We start from the raw sequence: 14,191 nt of genomic DNA, 5'->3' as shown, positions 1-14,191 counted from the left end.
GGCGGGCCCGAGCCGCCGCCGCCGCCGCCGCCGCAGAGCACGATCTGCTCTTGCGCCCTCGGTCGCAGCTGCGGCCCAGGAAGCCGGGGCTGCGTCCCCGCCCCCTGCCCCCCACGGCGCGGCAGCCCTCGCACCCCCTCCTCGCCTCCCGCCACGAGGCCAGCCCTGCCTCTCCACTGCCTCTCGCTGCGGCTCCGAGTCCCCAAGGCAGAGCAGAGGCACTGGCTGCTGCGGCCCCGAGCCTCCGGCCGCGCGGGGCCTTTGCCACCCCAACCCCGCAGCTGCACTCTCATGCCGCCGTCCTCACACATGGTCTTCATTTTGCACACTAGCGGCGTGCTTCCTCTCAGCTCCTCTCCTCGGGGCTTTTCGGAGCGAGGAGGGAGGTTTAGAGGAAGTTAGAAACCCAGCGAGCCCAGGGGAAGGGGGAAAACCCTCGCTCTCAGTCTCAGCTTCCGAGGCAGAGGGAGCGCCCCGCGGGGGGTGGGGTAGAGCTTGGGTGCCCTCCCCTTCCTTGGATGCGGGAAGGGCTAAGTTAGGGGTGGCGGTCGGAGGAGCGACAGATTTGCTTTTGCTCATCCACTTGCCTGCTCAGACCGGCCTGGGTAGCCTTGACCCGGCACCCTCGGAACGGCAGAACCCGGATGGGAGCAGATCCGCCAAGCGGTCATCAAACAAGACCAAAGACATCTCGGCTGTCCTCCACCCTCGGGCCTCGAGCGAGGGTGGGGTGCCCCTGAGCCTTTGCTTCCCCGCGCACCCCAGGTTGGAAGGCCAAAGCCGACGCCTCACAGACCCGGGGTCCGGGCCCCCATCTAGGGCGGAGATGTGCAGAAAGCTCTAGTCGGAGTTTACTTGCGGCCTGGCTACCCCCTCCCCCCGCCGCTGTCGTCCTGCGATTCTGAGCCAGCCTGCGGCGGCGTCCCCGACTGCTCCGCGGTCCTGGGCAGGGCAGGAAGCTGGCACGGCCGCCGGCTGGGCAGGCGCCACTTGGCCGGGCAGGCTGCTCGCTGGAACTCGCGCGGCACCTTCGCGCCGAGTCGGGTTCCTGGATCTCCAGCCCAGTCACCCTGAGCGGTTTTACCCCCCACTTTGACCATCGGCCTCCCGCAGAAGTCTACCTGTCTTCTCCCGCCCTCTCGGCTTTTCCCTTCCTCATTCTGTCTCGGGACCTCCCTAACGCAGTCAACTGCCCTTCCCGAGATTCAAAAGAGTTTTGTGTTTCCCCGGGGTAGCCGCCTAATGCTTCTCTTGTTTTCCGGAACAAAGCAGACATTCAGTGAGGAGGGGGCAGGCGCTGACTCCCTCCCCGCCCCGCAGCACCCCGCACTCCTGCAGGTTCAGAACGCTTGCTCCCCGGCCCGGGCCCAGGGGTAGGGTGGGGACCCCTTCCCCTAGGCTTGGCCACAAAAGCCTCGCCCGGTAGCCGGAGAGAAAGCGGCGTGGTGTTTGGGTGAGGTTCCCAGGCCGGGCGGGGAGGGCGTGCACGCGGCTGTTTACAGTGTGCCTGTGCTGCTGGAAGCTCACCCGCCGCCGCTTGACAGCGTGGGGCACCCTCTGGCTGCCAGCTCAGAGGAGATGCGCAGCGGCGAGCCCTCCGGCACTCCACCCAATGCTTCCACAGCGCCAGGGCCAGGGCGCGCTGGGAAGCTCCAGGTCTCCAACCTCGAGTTCCTTCGGCCCACATACCCCTCCCCGTAACAATGGCCTGGATCGGGTAGTATATCAAAGGGACGAGGTGGGAAGGGGTGAAGAGCGCAGAAGGGACTCTCGGGGCTGTCGAAGCGCCTGGGTTCTGAGCCTACCCCCTCCCCCGCCCGTCCCCTTGCAGGACTAAATTCCCCGGCCCGAGTGAGCGAAAGACAAATACTCTCGTGACTTGGAGGTATTTCTCCCTCCGGATAACCCCCTGCAACCCCATTAGCCCCTACCCACCCTGCCCAGTGGATTTCTCTCCGCCCCACCCCGTGGGGACCGCTGCACTAGCTTTGCCCACGAGCGCCAGGCCTTCTCGTCGCAGCGCTGCCTTAGATCCCGCTCCACCTCTTCCCCTCTCCTGGGCCTGTGGCCGGCCCCTGGCGCCTCCTGCGCGGCCTGAAACTTGATCCCATGTCGAAAGGACAGTGTGTAAACACCAGGCGCGCTCCGAGAGCCCGCGGGAGGGGCCGAGCGAGGGCCGCCGGGGCAGCTCCGAGGCCCCGCGCCCCCGCCTGCCTGCTCGCCCGGGGCACGATCGGCGGGGCCGCCGTCTCGCTCTCTGCCTCCCCAGTTGGCTCAGCTAATTGGAGCCGCCGCCGCCGCCACCGCTGCGGCCTCTTGTTGAATTTTCTAGATCGCAACCGTTCAGTCGTGGCTGCCTGCCGTTCCCCTCCCCCTCCCACAGCTGTTATGTCGGCCAGCAACTTGTTGGTGGTGGGGACCGGTCCCACAGCTGACCCTGGCCTCAGGCTTCGAGTTCACCCCAGCAGTTCCAGGGGGTGTTTTTCTTCGAGACGTGGGAAGGGAGGTAAAGTCTTAACGGAACAGTGAGGCTTCGTGCCAGAATCCAAGGCTCGAGTACTAGCCAGAGGATCCTCCCGGCAGAAAGCCATGGTCCTCCCTGTCTTACACCAAGAGGTAGTGACAGTCCCGGAGGGGCTCCAGGAACAACTCTGCTGGCAACTTCTGTTCATTCCAGGAAAACATTACAGAAGGGTGAGGTGATGGGAGGCAGAAAGATCCCCCTCCCTCCTGCTTGCCCCAAATCCCCCTCCGCACTTGGGCATTTGGGACTAAGGTGTGTAGGTTCCTCCTGCAGCAGAGTTCACCTGCGCCTTGGGCCTAACCCACCCACATCCCACAAGGATGCTTTTCCTCTTGGTTTGGAGTACCTGGTGGGTCCAGGGGGTACCTACCACCCTTAGTGGGTTCTGGAGGTACAACTCCCCCATGCTAGGTCACTTCTAAGCTTGTACCAGGAGGCCCTCCTGGGCCTTGGTTCTCCCCCGCCATCCCCAGCCTTAGCCTCCTTTCCCCTTGGCCAGCTGTCTCATGCTCTAGCCACACATCTATGCTAGCTGCAAAAGGTCTCGCCTGTATGGATCTGTAAGAGGCCCAGAGCTCAGCCCCATGGCTGAGGTGGGAAGATGTGAAGCAGTTTGCTAGTGCAGGAATCACAAAGATATTGTTGATGATGCCAGAGCAGTTCCTGGTCTCCAGCATTGCCATAGAACGGCTTTTCCTCGCGGTAGAACTTTCGCTAGTGGGTTTCACAGGCTCAGGGCCCAATCTTGTGAAAGTAGCTATACTCCCCAGCCCGGAAACACATAAATACACATAGGCAAACTCCCAGGAGGCTGGGTGTAGGAACCACCACCAAGGGGATCTGCAGCAGCCAGAGAATGTCTGCTTTTCCTGTGACGGTTCTGGGAAGGGCGCCTGTTCCCTCCCTTTGATGGTTCTCTGACAACTGTTAGGGAACAAAGAGTGGAGGCCACAGGCTCATTAACTGTCATTTTCCACGTCTTTCCTCCACTTCTAACTTTTACCTAAAAGTTACTTTAGAGTTTTCCTGAGGTGTTCTCTCCATCTATTTATAACCAGAGCAAAATTTCCAACTCAATCCTTATTGATTTAAACTATGATAAAAATGAATCTATAAAATTATTATTATAATTTGGTATCTAAGATGACATTTCAGTAGGTCCAAGTTCACACAGTTTTGGCATCTAAAATCCCCAGGCCATTCCAATCAGATAACCTAAGTGTGTTTCCCACTGTCAGTTTCTCTTCCCTTTCCATAGTGGAAAAAAACTGAATCCTGTCAAAGATGTTTATTCTCCTTCACTCCTACCCCATCAGTCTGTGAGAACCTTGTTTCTGTTTAGGGTAAGGTATATTTCTATGTTTTGATAAAGAAGAGAGTAATGTATGTTCCTCTTCAGGCCTGAAAAGATAATTATGCATCCTGGGAGCTTACTTTTCTCCTGGCTGTTTAACGGACAATCTGGATTCTGGCTCTGGAGCAGGAATGCTTCGATGTCCCAGCCTCCTCCTCGTCCCCTTTCCTCTGTCACCACTCAGCCATCACCAGGCCTTTAGGTGGGTCACACGGCCTGAGGATTTCTGTTCTGAAGGTTCGGAGTGCCTCAGAAGACTCTGCAACTCAGAGCCTGGTATCATGCATTCACATTTATTTTTTACTGTGCAAAGCATATTCGGAGCCATTGGGATTCCTGTTCCATCTCTCTGAAAGCTTATGCCAAGAGCTCCCCATGGGGCCTATGGTGATGGATGTCATGAGGCCCAGGAAGGAGCCATCATGGTGGGAAGAGTTGAGTGCCTGCATGTAAGACTCAGATTCGAACCAAACCAAAGTGCAAACAGCAAGGAAAAAAAGCAACTCCGCGCACCTGGCTGGTACCCTGCTTGGAAACAAACCGTACCTCCCCACTCTCCCATCTCAAAAGCTAGTAGAGCCTAAGGGCACACCATTCCTTTGGCCTCCCTTTAGCTCGACTTGGGAATGGCGCAGTTAAGCGTATCAGGAAGCTGAGATGCATCCACTACTCCTCTCTTCCCCTGGCGCTGGGCTCAGCTTGGCTGAACTTGCCGTTCCTGTCTTTTTAGAAGAGCTGGTTGTGTTCCCGAAGCAGGATCGCACTGTGCTGCCTCCCCAGGGGTCCTCAGCTATTGATTTTTAATATCCGTATTCAATATTGTGTATTAAACATTGAATCCATGCACAAGAGGATGTGATGCAAATCACCAGCCGTGCCTGAGACTTTAATAGTTGTTTTATTGCCCGGAAACCACAGTTGGACGCAAGGCATCCTGCAGCCGAGGCTGGGGGCGGGGATGACAGGCTGAGAAGAGGGCTGAGCAGAGCGGAGCAGAGGATAAGAGATCTCTGAAATCGGCACTGCTGAAGGCACAGCCAGGCACTAACAGCTGCCCCCAGGCAGGCGGGTGGGGGGCCGGCTCCAGGCTGCTCTGGAAAGAGCAGGGGCTGTTGTATGAGACCCGGGCAGAGGAAGAGGTGTGGGGCTGTGTTCTTCCTTCCTGGACTTCCCTAACTGAACTGTGCATTCCTGTCCGGCAGTCCTTCCCCTCCACGCAGATGCTCACCCAGACACACATACACAACGATGGAACAGGAAAGTTAACTTTGAGGCAGGAAACCCCAGGCCTCGGGCTTCTTCCACCACTCTTCGCTCCGTGACCTTAGCGCAGACCTCTCTCAACCCGCTGGGCCCCATTTCCCTTCTTTGCCAATGGCGGTGATGCTATCTGTCCTACTTCCCTCACAGCCCTAGTGGTGAGGCTGCCGCGGCACATGAGATAATATTCGGGGAAAAGGCTTTTGTAAACTGTCAGGCCCCACGTAGGCAGGCTGAGGGATTAGTGCTGGCTTTCCCTTTATACTCCCTCTCTCCTGCAGGCTGTGTCTCCTGGCTGCCTTCTTTCTCTGTCAGACATGGGCCCCCTCCCCCATGAAGGGCCCTCTCTTCTGCTTCCTCGGCCACCTCTGCTTGATCTCCCAGGCTTCCTGCGCTGCCTGGACTCTGCATTCAGGCTAGGCAATCAGGTTTGCAGGAGGCCCAGCAGGGAGAAAGGAAGGGTGAAAACGACTGAGTGTGTGGTGGGGGTGGTTGCAGCAAGTGTGTGCAAAGCCAACAGCCTCGGGAGGGAGGAGAAGCACACTCGGTGGCTGCGGCCCTGGGTTGCAGAGCCCGCGGAGAGGGGTCGTGGGTGGGGGGCGCTGATCGGCCTCGTGTGCGGACAAGCGGGAGAGGGGTCGAGGGGAACCTGAGTCTGGGAGTCTCTTCACGTTACACCGTTTCTGGTTATGGGAAGTCCAGCCTGAATCCCGATTGCTGGAAGGCTAGGGTGTGGGCAGTGCCTTCAGGGTATTGCAGTTGGGAAGGCCACATGGAAATGCGGTGGAAAGTGGCAGCCCTCCAACGCCGCCAAGTCAGATAAAAAGTTGCCCGAGGCCCTGAGAGTGGAGGCACCAGCTCTCTGATGGCCTTGTAGGCGCCCTGAGAACATTCCGAGCTCCTCAAACCCGCTACCTTTGTCCTGGGCTCAGGGAGGGGGCGGAAACCAGAGGGGCCCAGATTCTTGAAGACCACCCCTGGGGACCCCACTGTCTGCTGAGAAGGCCCCAGCCGACTGTAGGCCGAAGCCCTGGCAGGAGGTCATGCCAAGAGTTTGTGTCCGCGTCCTTAGGTGTGAGAATGGGGCTATGCCAGGCTGGGCCTGGCTGCGCACGCCTCCGCTTCGGGACTCAGGCGGCTGCTGCTGCCTGCGTTTTCCGGTCTTCGGCCGAGCCTCCCTGGGTTTCTCCTCCCGCTTTGTCTTGCTGCCAGCTTCTCGCTTGTCCTTGCCAGTCTCCTAGGTCGGCGGGTCGCGCTCTGCCTCTCCGTGTGCGTCTTTGCGCACATGTGGCAGTCTTCCTGCAACCTGGGTCAGCTCGGCCTCTTCCCGCGGGGTACTTGGCTTTGCCTTTGGATCGCTGCAAGAGTCCACTTCTTGCGCTCTCCTCCTCCCCACCTCGCCTTAGGCAGACGCATCCCGGGCTTGGCGATCCCCCAAACAGAAATATCCCCGGGTTTCTGGTTTAGCTCCACCAAAACAAACTCAAGAGGGATTGGGGTATCCTTTACTGCGTTTCTCGCTGCTCTCAGCCCTAGGCCGAAACTGGAGGGGTTTTTTGTTTTGTTTTTAATGAGACCTACTTTGCAGAGTTGAGGGGGAACATTTCTGCGGCAGACCTCGAGGTCTGTGGCGCGCTCCCAACTTTCAAGACTGTAAGCCGCCGAGAAAGAGAATTTGGGTACATGATTTTACTGCTGATGTGGGCTGGGACGAGGGTGTCCAGAGTGCACGTGCATGTGCGGATCGCAGGGACTCTCGGTGGATTAGCCGCCAAAAGCGGGGGAGCGCCGCGTATGGACGCTAGGGCTGGGGGCCAGCAGGGACCTACAAACACCCCAGGCGGCCGAGCAGGTGAAGGAACCATTCCGAGCCCGTTCCCTCCTCCCGGGCCCGCACGCCGCCGGCCTTTGCGGCGGAAACACGGTCCAACTCCTTGAAAGTAAACTTGCCGCCAGGGGCGAGGGGCGCGAAGGAAGGAGGGGGCTGACAGCAGTGTCTGCGTCGGGGAGGCCAGGAAGGCTTGTGTCAAATTTCTGCCCCTAATGACACTCCGTGGCGAGGTGCCAAGGCCCTGGAAACGGCGGCGGGGGTTCTGGGTGAGAGTGACCGCGCCGCGGGGCCCAACTTGCGAACCCCGAGGCGCCCGCAGGACCGAGGAAGGCCGCGGGGGCAGGCGCGGCGGGCGGGGAGGGGGCGCTCCTAGAGCCTCCTGAGCCGAGCGGAGCGCAGGCATCTTCCGCAATCCATTCATGCACTGAAGCGCGTGCAGAGCTGCTGATCGCTGCCATTGTTACTCGCGGGCGGTGTGGGAGCTGAGCCTCCACTCTGGCGAGAGATAAATGGCCTCTGACAGCCCCTCCTCGCCAAGAGAGCTCCTCGGATTTCACCGCGCGGCGGCTCTCAGGTCTGTGCCTCGCTCGCTTCCCGGTGAGAACCTTTAAATCAGTCTCCCGGCCTTCCCTCCTCCCGGACACTGTCCCCCGCCCGCTCAGGCCCCGGCAGGGCCCCGGGCGCGCTGTGTGCAGTCTCGGGGGCCTCTCCCCACCTGGGGTTAAACACGGTGGGGCGCAGGGAGGACCTCAGGACCGTGGGAGGAGGCGCCGGGCTCCCCAGCCCCGGCTCCGTGCCTCTGCGGGAGCGGAGCCCCGCGCCCCGCCTCCGCGCCCACAAGATGGATCAGGCTACCGTGCGGAGAGCGGGCTGTAAATATTTAAAAAGTCTCTCGCGCGCTGGCGGTAATGGCTTTCGCAGTCGGAATGTGTGCTGGGGAAGAGGAAGGGCGACGTGTACTGTATTGCAGGGTGGGGAATTGTTCCTACGCTTCCCCTTAGGTCCGGGGTGGGCTACGTGTTCAGGCTTCCCGATTTCCCGCCCTCCGCCTCCGTGTCCCACGATAGCATCGAGAATGCCAGTCGACATGGAACTTGAGCATAGCCGGGCGACAGAGGCCCGGTCGAGGTGACCCTAGAGCCACCCTCCCCACCCGGGTCTCCCAAGCTTGTAGGTTGCGAGTGGTCCCAGACCCCTAATCCAGGTCCACTTCTCGCTGCTGCACAGGGGAGGGCGGGAAACGCACAGATTGGAGCCCCCTGAGTTTGGGTGGTCGCAAAAGCCTGGGCCGGGGTTTCTGCAGAGGGGGCCTGGACCCTGTTTGTGCCTTTGCTACCCTCCCCAGCCGCTCTTAAACCTTGATCCGCTCTCCAGGAGACCCCCACTCCTATCTGAATCTGAAAGTAGCTTTGTGGCTGTTGGGACCGAAACCTGGGAGGAGGCAGCACGGAGAGATTGGGGTGGGGAGGGGGTAGCCTCCAGGCTTAGTGGAAGTCACACGTGGACCTAAACGGGGACTCTTTTGCCTCTCTGGTGAGTGTGGGCCTGGGATCTTTAAGGCCGAGCCCTGCCGGATGGAAGAGGTGGGGGAGGGGGATTCAGCCTTCTCGACTCGGCTGGGAGAGGCTTAATGGGCCCACCACAGGGTGTGTGCCGGGTGAGGTTGTCGCCTTTGCCAGCGGCCACTCCCTGGCGGGGCGGGGGAGTCGAGTTGCCCAGAGCTGGGGCGGGCCGGGCGCCGCGGGTTCGCGCGGAAGGTTCCAGGGGTGTTGGCCCAGGCCGGAGCTGTTCCCCTGCGCCTTCCACCCTGCCGGCTCTGGGACCGGCCAGAGTGTGGGTGCTGGCGGCGTGTCAGGACGCGCTGGGCTGCTCTCCGCGTTCGAGCGCTGGGAGCTCCCGACTCCTGGCAGCTCCGTGCACTCCGTTTCCAGGGGCTTGTGTTGCGCCCTTCTCGCTTGTTTGTCTCGTGTGAGTCTCGTAAACCGCCCTGATTTATTACCCAGACTAAATGCTTAATTTGTGAATATGAAACAGATTAAAGGGGGCGGGGGGAGGGGGGTTGAGGTCGGCATATTTTAGCAATCAGACCAAAGCAGCCCGGCAGATGTTTCAAATTTGTCGACATTTTCAGGCTCATGTGGAAAGCCAGCCAGAATGGTCAAGAGGTCCTTTCTCCTTCCTTCAACCTGAGAACTTGGCAGTGATCAAAAGGAGGTGATTAGTAGCTACAGAGAAAAGACACCAGCAGGCAAGGAGTTAACAGAGATTGAGCCATTCACCTCCAGGATTGGGATCTGGAGGGGAGGGGGGTCACAAAGGCAAGAGGAATCCTGGCTAAAAAGGGGCAAGTTCTGGAAGCCAACTCTGAAGAACAAAGTAGAGGGTCCATTAAAAGTTAATTCAGTAAATAAACTTCATTGGTGATAAAACGTATAAGAAAGATGGAAGCTCCAACTTAAAATAGCCAAAAGATAATAAAAATAAATCGCTTTTATGTGGCCTGGACATGTACATGTGTCTTTGGTCAGGTCCCAGCAATGATCCACCTAACACAGGCCTCTCCCGAGTACCCTCTCCCTTTGAAAACCCCACATGTACAGCCAGTATTTTTTGGCGTTTGTGATTTTGGGGCAACTTCACACATCAAAGGCGAGCACCTTTTTCTTTTCAGCTCCCTGATTCCAGCCACCCAGTGAAGCAGATACAATTTCTATAAATTGACCACCTTCTCCAGGTTTCGATTGATCATCACCATATGAGATTATTGAAAGTCTAATGCCTTATTTCACTTTTTCCAAAGAGTGAGGAGGGGAACAGTTTATTGAAAGTCACGCCACATGAGGACTCTGGTGTTGTGCAATAGTAATTTCCATTAGCCTGGATTTATCAGCCTCCTGATACTGCCACGTGTCTCCTGCAGGTTCCTTGTACCACCTTCCCTCTCCCCCTCCAGGTCTCACCATCTGTCCCTGTTAACAGGTAGAGTTCAAACCGGAGCATTCCTATTGGGAAGGAGAAAATGGCTGATGACCAAAAATTAGGAAACAAAAGATTTGCTGTTGTTGTTGTTGTTGTTTGTGAGATGGAGTCTTGCTCTGTTGCCCAGGCTTGAGTGCAATGGCCTCTCGACTCACTGCAACCTCTGCCTCCTAGGTTCAAACGATTCTCCTGCCTCAGCCTCCCGAGTAGCTGAGATTACCGGGCACGCGCCACCACGCCTGGCTAATTTTTTGTATTTTTAGTAGAGACGGGGTTTCACCATGTTGGCCAGGCTGGTCTCAAACTCCTGACCTCGTGATCTGCCCACCTCAGCCTCCCAAAGTGCTGGGATTACCGGCGTGAGCCACCGCGCCTGGCCAAAAGATGTATTTTTTAAACATACTTGTTGTAACTCAAAAATCCCCTCTTCGGCCTTTGTTTCCTACTCCAAAGGTTTTTGTTCCCCTTTGGCCTCGATACCATCTTTCGTTTTATTAAAGTTGATTATGGTTCCTCTGTCTTGTCCCCAGCCAGACAAAGGCTTAGGGAAAGTCAAAGGACGTGTTAATTATATGTTTCTTGTAAACCAACTTTTCATTTCCCCCTAACACATTTAGTTGGCTTGGTGTTTAGTTTAACACTCAATTGCTACAAATATGCTGCTTAAAAAGGCTGCTTTTATTAAAACAAATAAATGAATTCAAAGACCTTTCTAATTTCAACTCGTGTGGGCTAGAAACAGAAGAGAAAACCGAAAACAAGAGAGAGGGAAAGGAGTCAGGGAGGGGAGAGAAAGGAGACCAGGAAACACACACCCACACACACACACACACACACACACACAGCATTCCTCCTGCCATCCCTCTGGAAGCCGTGTTAAACTGGTCCATACAATTGTCCCTGGCTGCCCCCTGCAGCTCGCCAGTCCTCCTGGATTTTCCATCACTTGGCGCCTAAGGCAATCATTAGCTGAGAATGGACAACCTCCTCTACCTGCCAGCAGCTCATCACTTACCAGCCAGGAGAGGCTGGCCCCATTTGCTCAACCCGAGAGGGGTCCTTGGTTTTTGCCCCTGGGTACATTGGTGCCTAATTAAACTCTATCCAGGGCAACGTGCACTAAATATACGTAGGCTGAGAGGAAGCTGGGAGGAAAAAGCAGTCATTACCTAGGAAGAGAAAGTGAATCTTCGGAGAGAGAGGAGGAAGGACCCCTGCGATGGTGCTTTCTGTTTACCCTCAGCAGAGCCTTGGAGTGCATGTTCACTTGGGTGCTGAAATCAAAGAGAAATGGAAATCAGGAGGAAAAAATCCATAGCCCACACAGACCTGAACAGGGCCTGTGTCACCACAGGGCAGGAGGGAGGTCTGCTATAGCTCCAAACAGACAGTGCTGGCTACAGAAAAATAACTCAGGTGCCCTTGTGGCATCGGAGTTATTGCTTATGTGCCACAGCCCCCTCATGCAGGAGCTGGAGCTGTATAAATGGCCATGGGGACAGATAGGAACAGATGTGTCAAGAGTCCAAGGACTAGGTGTGTGTTGTGAAGCCAAACAGATGGTGGAGGAGCAGGGGAGAACCCTGAGCTGAAGACTAAAGACCCTACTAGCACCTGGGCCCAGGCAAGATCTAAGTGACCCAACCTGGCGGTAAACAAGAATGTGTGCAGATGTCATACAAGAGCCACCAGGGCTTTAATTGAGCCCCATTTAACTCAATGGAGGAAATCAGTTGAGAGGGTGAAAATACTAGCTCAGGGTGACATGTTAGTGGCAAAAGTGAGACCAGAACCCAGAGCTCCCAGCTTCAGAAAACAGCCAGAGGAGGAAAGTGACTTGTGGTTAGAGAAAGATCCAGAGTGCTCTTGGTCGCTGAAGAGGCCTGGTATTTAAGTCATTTGGCATTTATTAAGCACTTGCTGTGTGCAAAGCACTATGCTGGGCATCAAAGGGGGCTACCAGCACTATGAGCCCTCAAAGGACTGAGCAGGGAAGACCCTTCCCTTTATATGTGCCTGGTGACAAAGGCAATGAAAGACAGTGGGTGAAGGGGCTGGGGAATGGGAGAAGGAAGCCAACCATTTTGGGTTCCACTTTTGAAGAGAGCGATTTACAGGTGGGCATTGAGGCCAGAGGGCAACCTGTAGCAATGGACCCCTCTATGGCCTCCCTGACCCAAACCCTATCTCGCTAAGCATCTGCGCCTGTAAGATGATTGTCCTCCTCATGGTGGGAGTGCCAGAGAGGCTATCTTCACTTCCCCTTCCTTGGAGGGCCTGACTTTGTCGCCCTAGGCAGGCCAGGAAACTTATTATAATGCGAACGAAGGAGGCAACTTTTCTAGCTAGGAGAGCACACACTACAGCTCTCTCTCTTGCCCTGAAAAAGCAGAAGAGCACAGCTTATCCCCAAAAGCTCCTGGACAAATGCAGGCTCTCTGGGGGAGCTGGTAAGGGAATACTGCCTCCCTTAACAAAACAAACCTGAGAATCTCCAAGGTTTAGCACTGCACACGGAGTCTCCCAGCAGAGAAGGAGGCTGGCTTAAGTGCCCCCTGCATTCCACCTGCCCCTTGGGGCGCTCTCAGTGTGATCACAGGTGCCCTTCCTCAAGCCATCTGGCCTGGACCCAGCCTCTGCTCTTGGTTTCCCTAAGCAGAGGCGAAACACGCTGGAACCTTCAAAGCACATTCCTAAACACTAAGAGAGAGCTGTGGGGAAGTGAAAACAAAGAGGCCAAGGAGCGCTGGAGCAGTTCAGCTTCCAGAGTCTGTGGGCCAACAGGGCTGGCCCAAGTTCAGTCAGACTTACTGGCTCTGGGCCAGCCAGAGCTGGCAGCATGCCCTCTTCAGCCCACTGCTCAGGCCCCATCGCCCCCCAAAAACCTGGGCACACCCCAGAGCAAGCCCAAGCCCCAGGAAGCCCTCTCAGGCCACCCCCTCCCGCTTCTGGTTGTGAGTTGCTAGTTCCAAAAGCCAAGGAATGGCTTCCAAAATCCCTTCATCCAGAGCTTCCCAAGAGTGAGTGGGTTGCCAATGGGTCAAGACGGGGATCCCCCAGCCCCTGAGAGTGAACCGGGGGTGACCCAATTCCTTGGCTGGCAGCTTCAGGCCACGTTGGGCAATTGTGGACACTCGGTCACTGTTTAACCTTGTGCAACAGAAAAATATCACATTCTGTGCTGAGAATCACTGCTCACTTGTCGTAAGTGTGACATCCATGCTCCAAGAGTTACCCACACATACGAATAGAAAGGATATTGGACCACATGGTCCTTCGTGGATGGTGAACACAGCATAGTCAGTGATTCAACAAACGTTCGCTCAAGCCTCTCTTGTCTGTCCTGCACTGTGCTTGTGGCTCTTGGGGGTGGCTCGGGGGTAACCCCAGTTAACAGGACCCGGGACCCTCCTTAGAGAACATCAAGTCTCCCCAAGAGAGATAAGCCCCATAGAGCTGAAAACTTCATTGTGCTTACACTAAAACCAGGAGAAAGAGCAATCCCTGGTATTACTCCTCAGTCTTAGTTTTTTGCTTTGTTTTGCTTTGTTTTTGTTTTTTTAATGGGGTATCCATCTATCTCTTGCCGAGGCTGTAGTGCAGTGAGGTGATCACAGCTCACCGCAGCCTTGACCTTCCAGGCTCAAGTGCTTCTTCTGCCTCAGCCTCCCGAGTAGGTGGGACTACAGGCACGTGCCACCACACCCGGCTCATTTTTCTTTTCTTCTTTTTTTTTTGTAGAGACTAGGTCTCACCATGTTGCCCAGGCTGGTCTCAAACTCCTGGGCTCAAGTGATCCTCCCGCCTTGGCCTCCCAAAGTGCTGGGATTACAGCCATGAGCCACTGCACCCCACTTAGGTATATATAAATATATATATTTAAGCCAAAGGGCTGATGGTGTGTTTCTGACCACTTTACACATAAAGCTGGGAAACTAAAGACTCCCTCAGACTCCCAGTGGCTGACCTGCTGAATGGGACTTGGGAGCTGGGAGTTCCATGCTTTCTCGCCAAAGGGTCCGCCCAGGTGACATCAAGTTCACGGCAGATGTTATGGGTAACACCTGCACTTGGCAGAAAATTCTAAAGCTATAAAAGGATGTTTGGTGCCTCTTCCGCCCGCATTTCTCAGTCACTCAGTTTGCCTCTCTGAAGGCAACCACTGCCACTGCTCCCAGTTTATTGCTTACCCTTCCCAAGATAGTCTATTAAGGCTGATTCTTTTTTTTTTTTTTTTTTTTTT

General features: G+C 56.1%; 1 protein-coding gene across 5 annotated transcripts in view; it reads left to right on the top strand.

The window, feature by feature from the left end:
• Positions 1-14,191, top strand: part of LOC108523529 (BCL-6 corepressor) — a 128,561-nt gene that overhangs the window by 24,194 nt on the left and 90,176 nt on the right. Inside the window, exon 1 of one of the 5 annotated variants that reach the window (XM_017864171.1) lies at positions 7,376-7,543. The exons of the other annotated variants lie outside the window; for them this stretch is intronic. The gene's annotated coding sequence lies outside the window, so the exon portion shown is untranslated. Of the gene's footprint in view, positions 1-7,375; positions 7,544-14,191 lie in introns of those variants that run through there. 5 annotated transcript variants of the gene reach the window in all.

Source organism: Rhinopithecus bieti, unplaced genomic scaffold (genome assembly GCF_001698545.2).
Source record: "Rhinopithecus bieti isolate Rb0 unplaced genomic scaffold, ASM169854v2 scaffold_75139, whole genome shotgun sequence".
Classification (NCBI taxonomy): Eukaryota; Metazoa; Chordata; class Mammalia; order Primates; family Cercopithecidae; genus Rhinopithecus; species Rhinopithecus bieti.
This window is presented reverse-complemented; position numbering and strand designations above follow the sequence as displayed.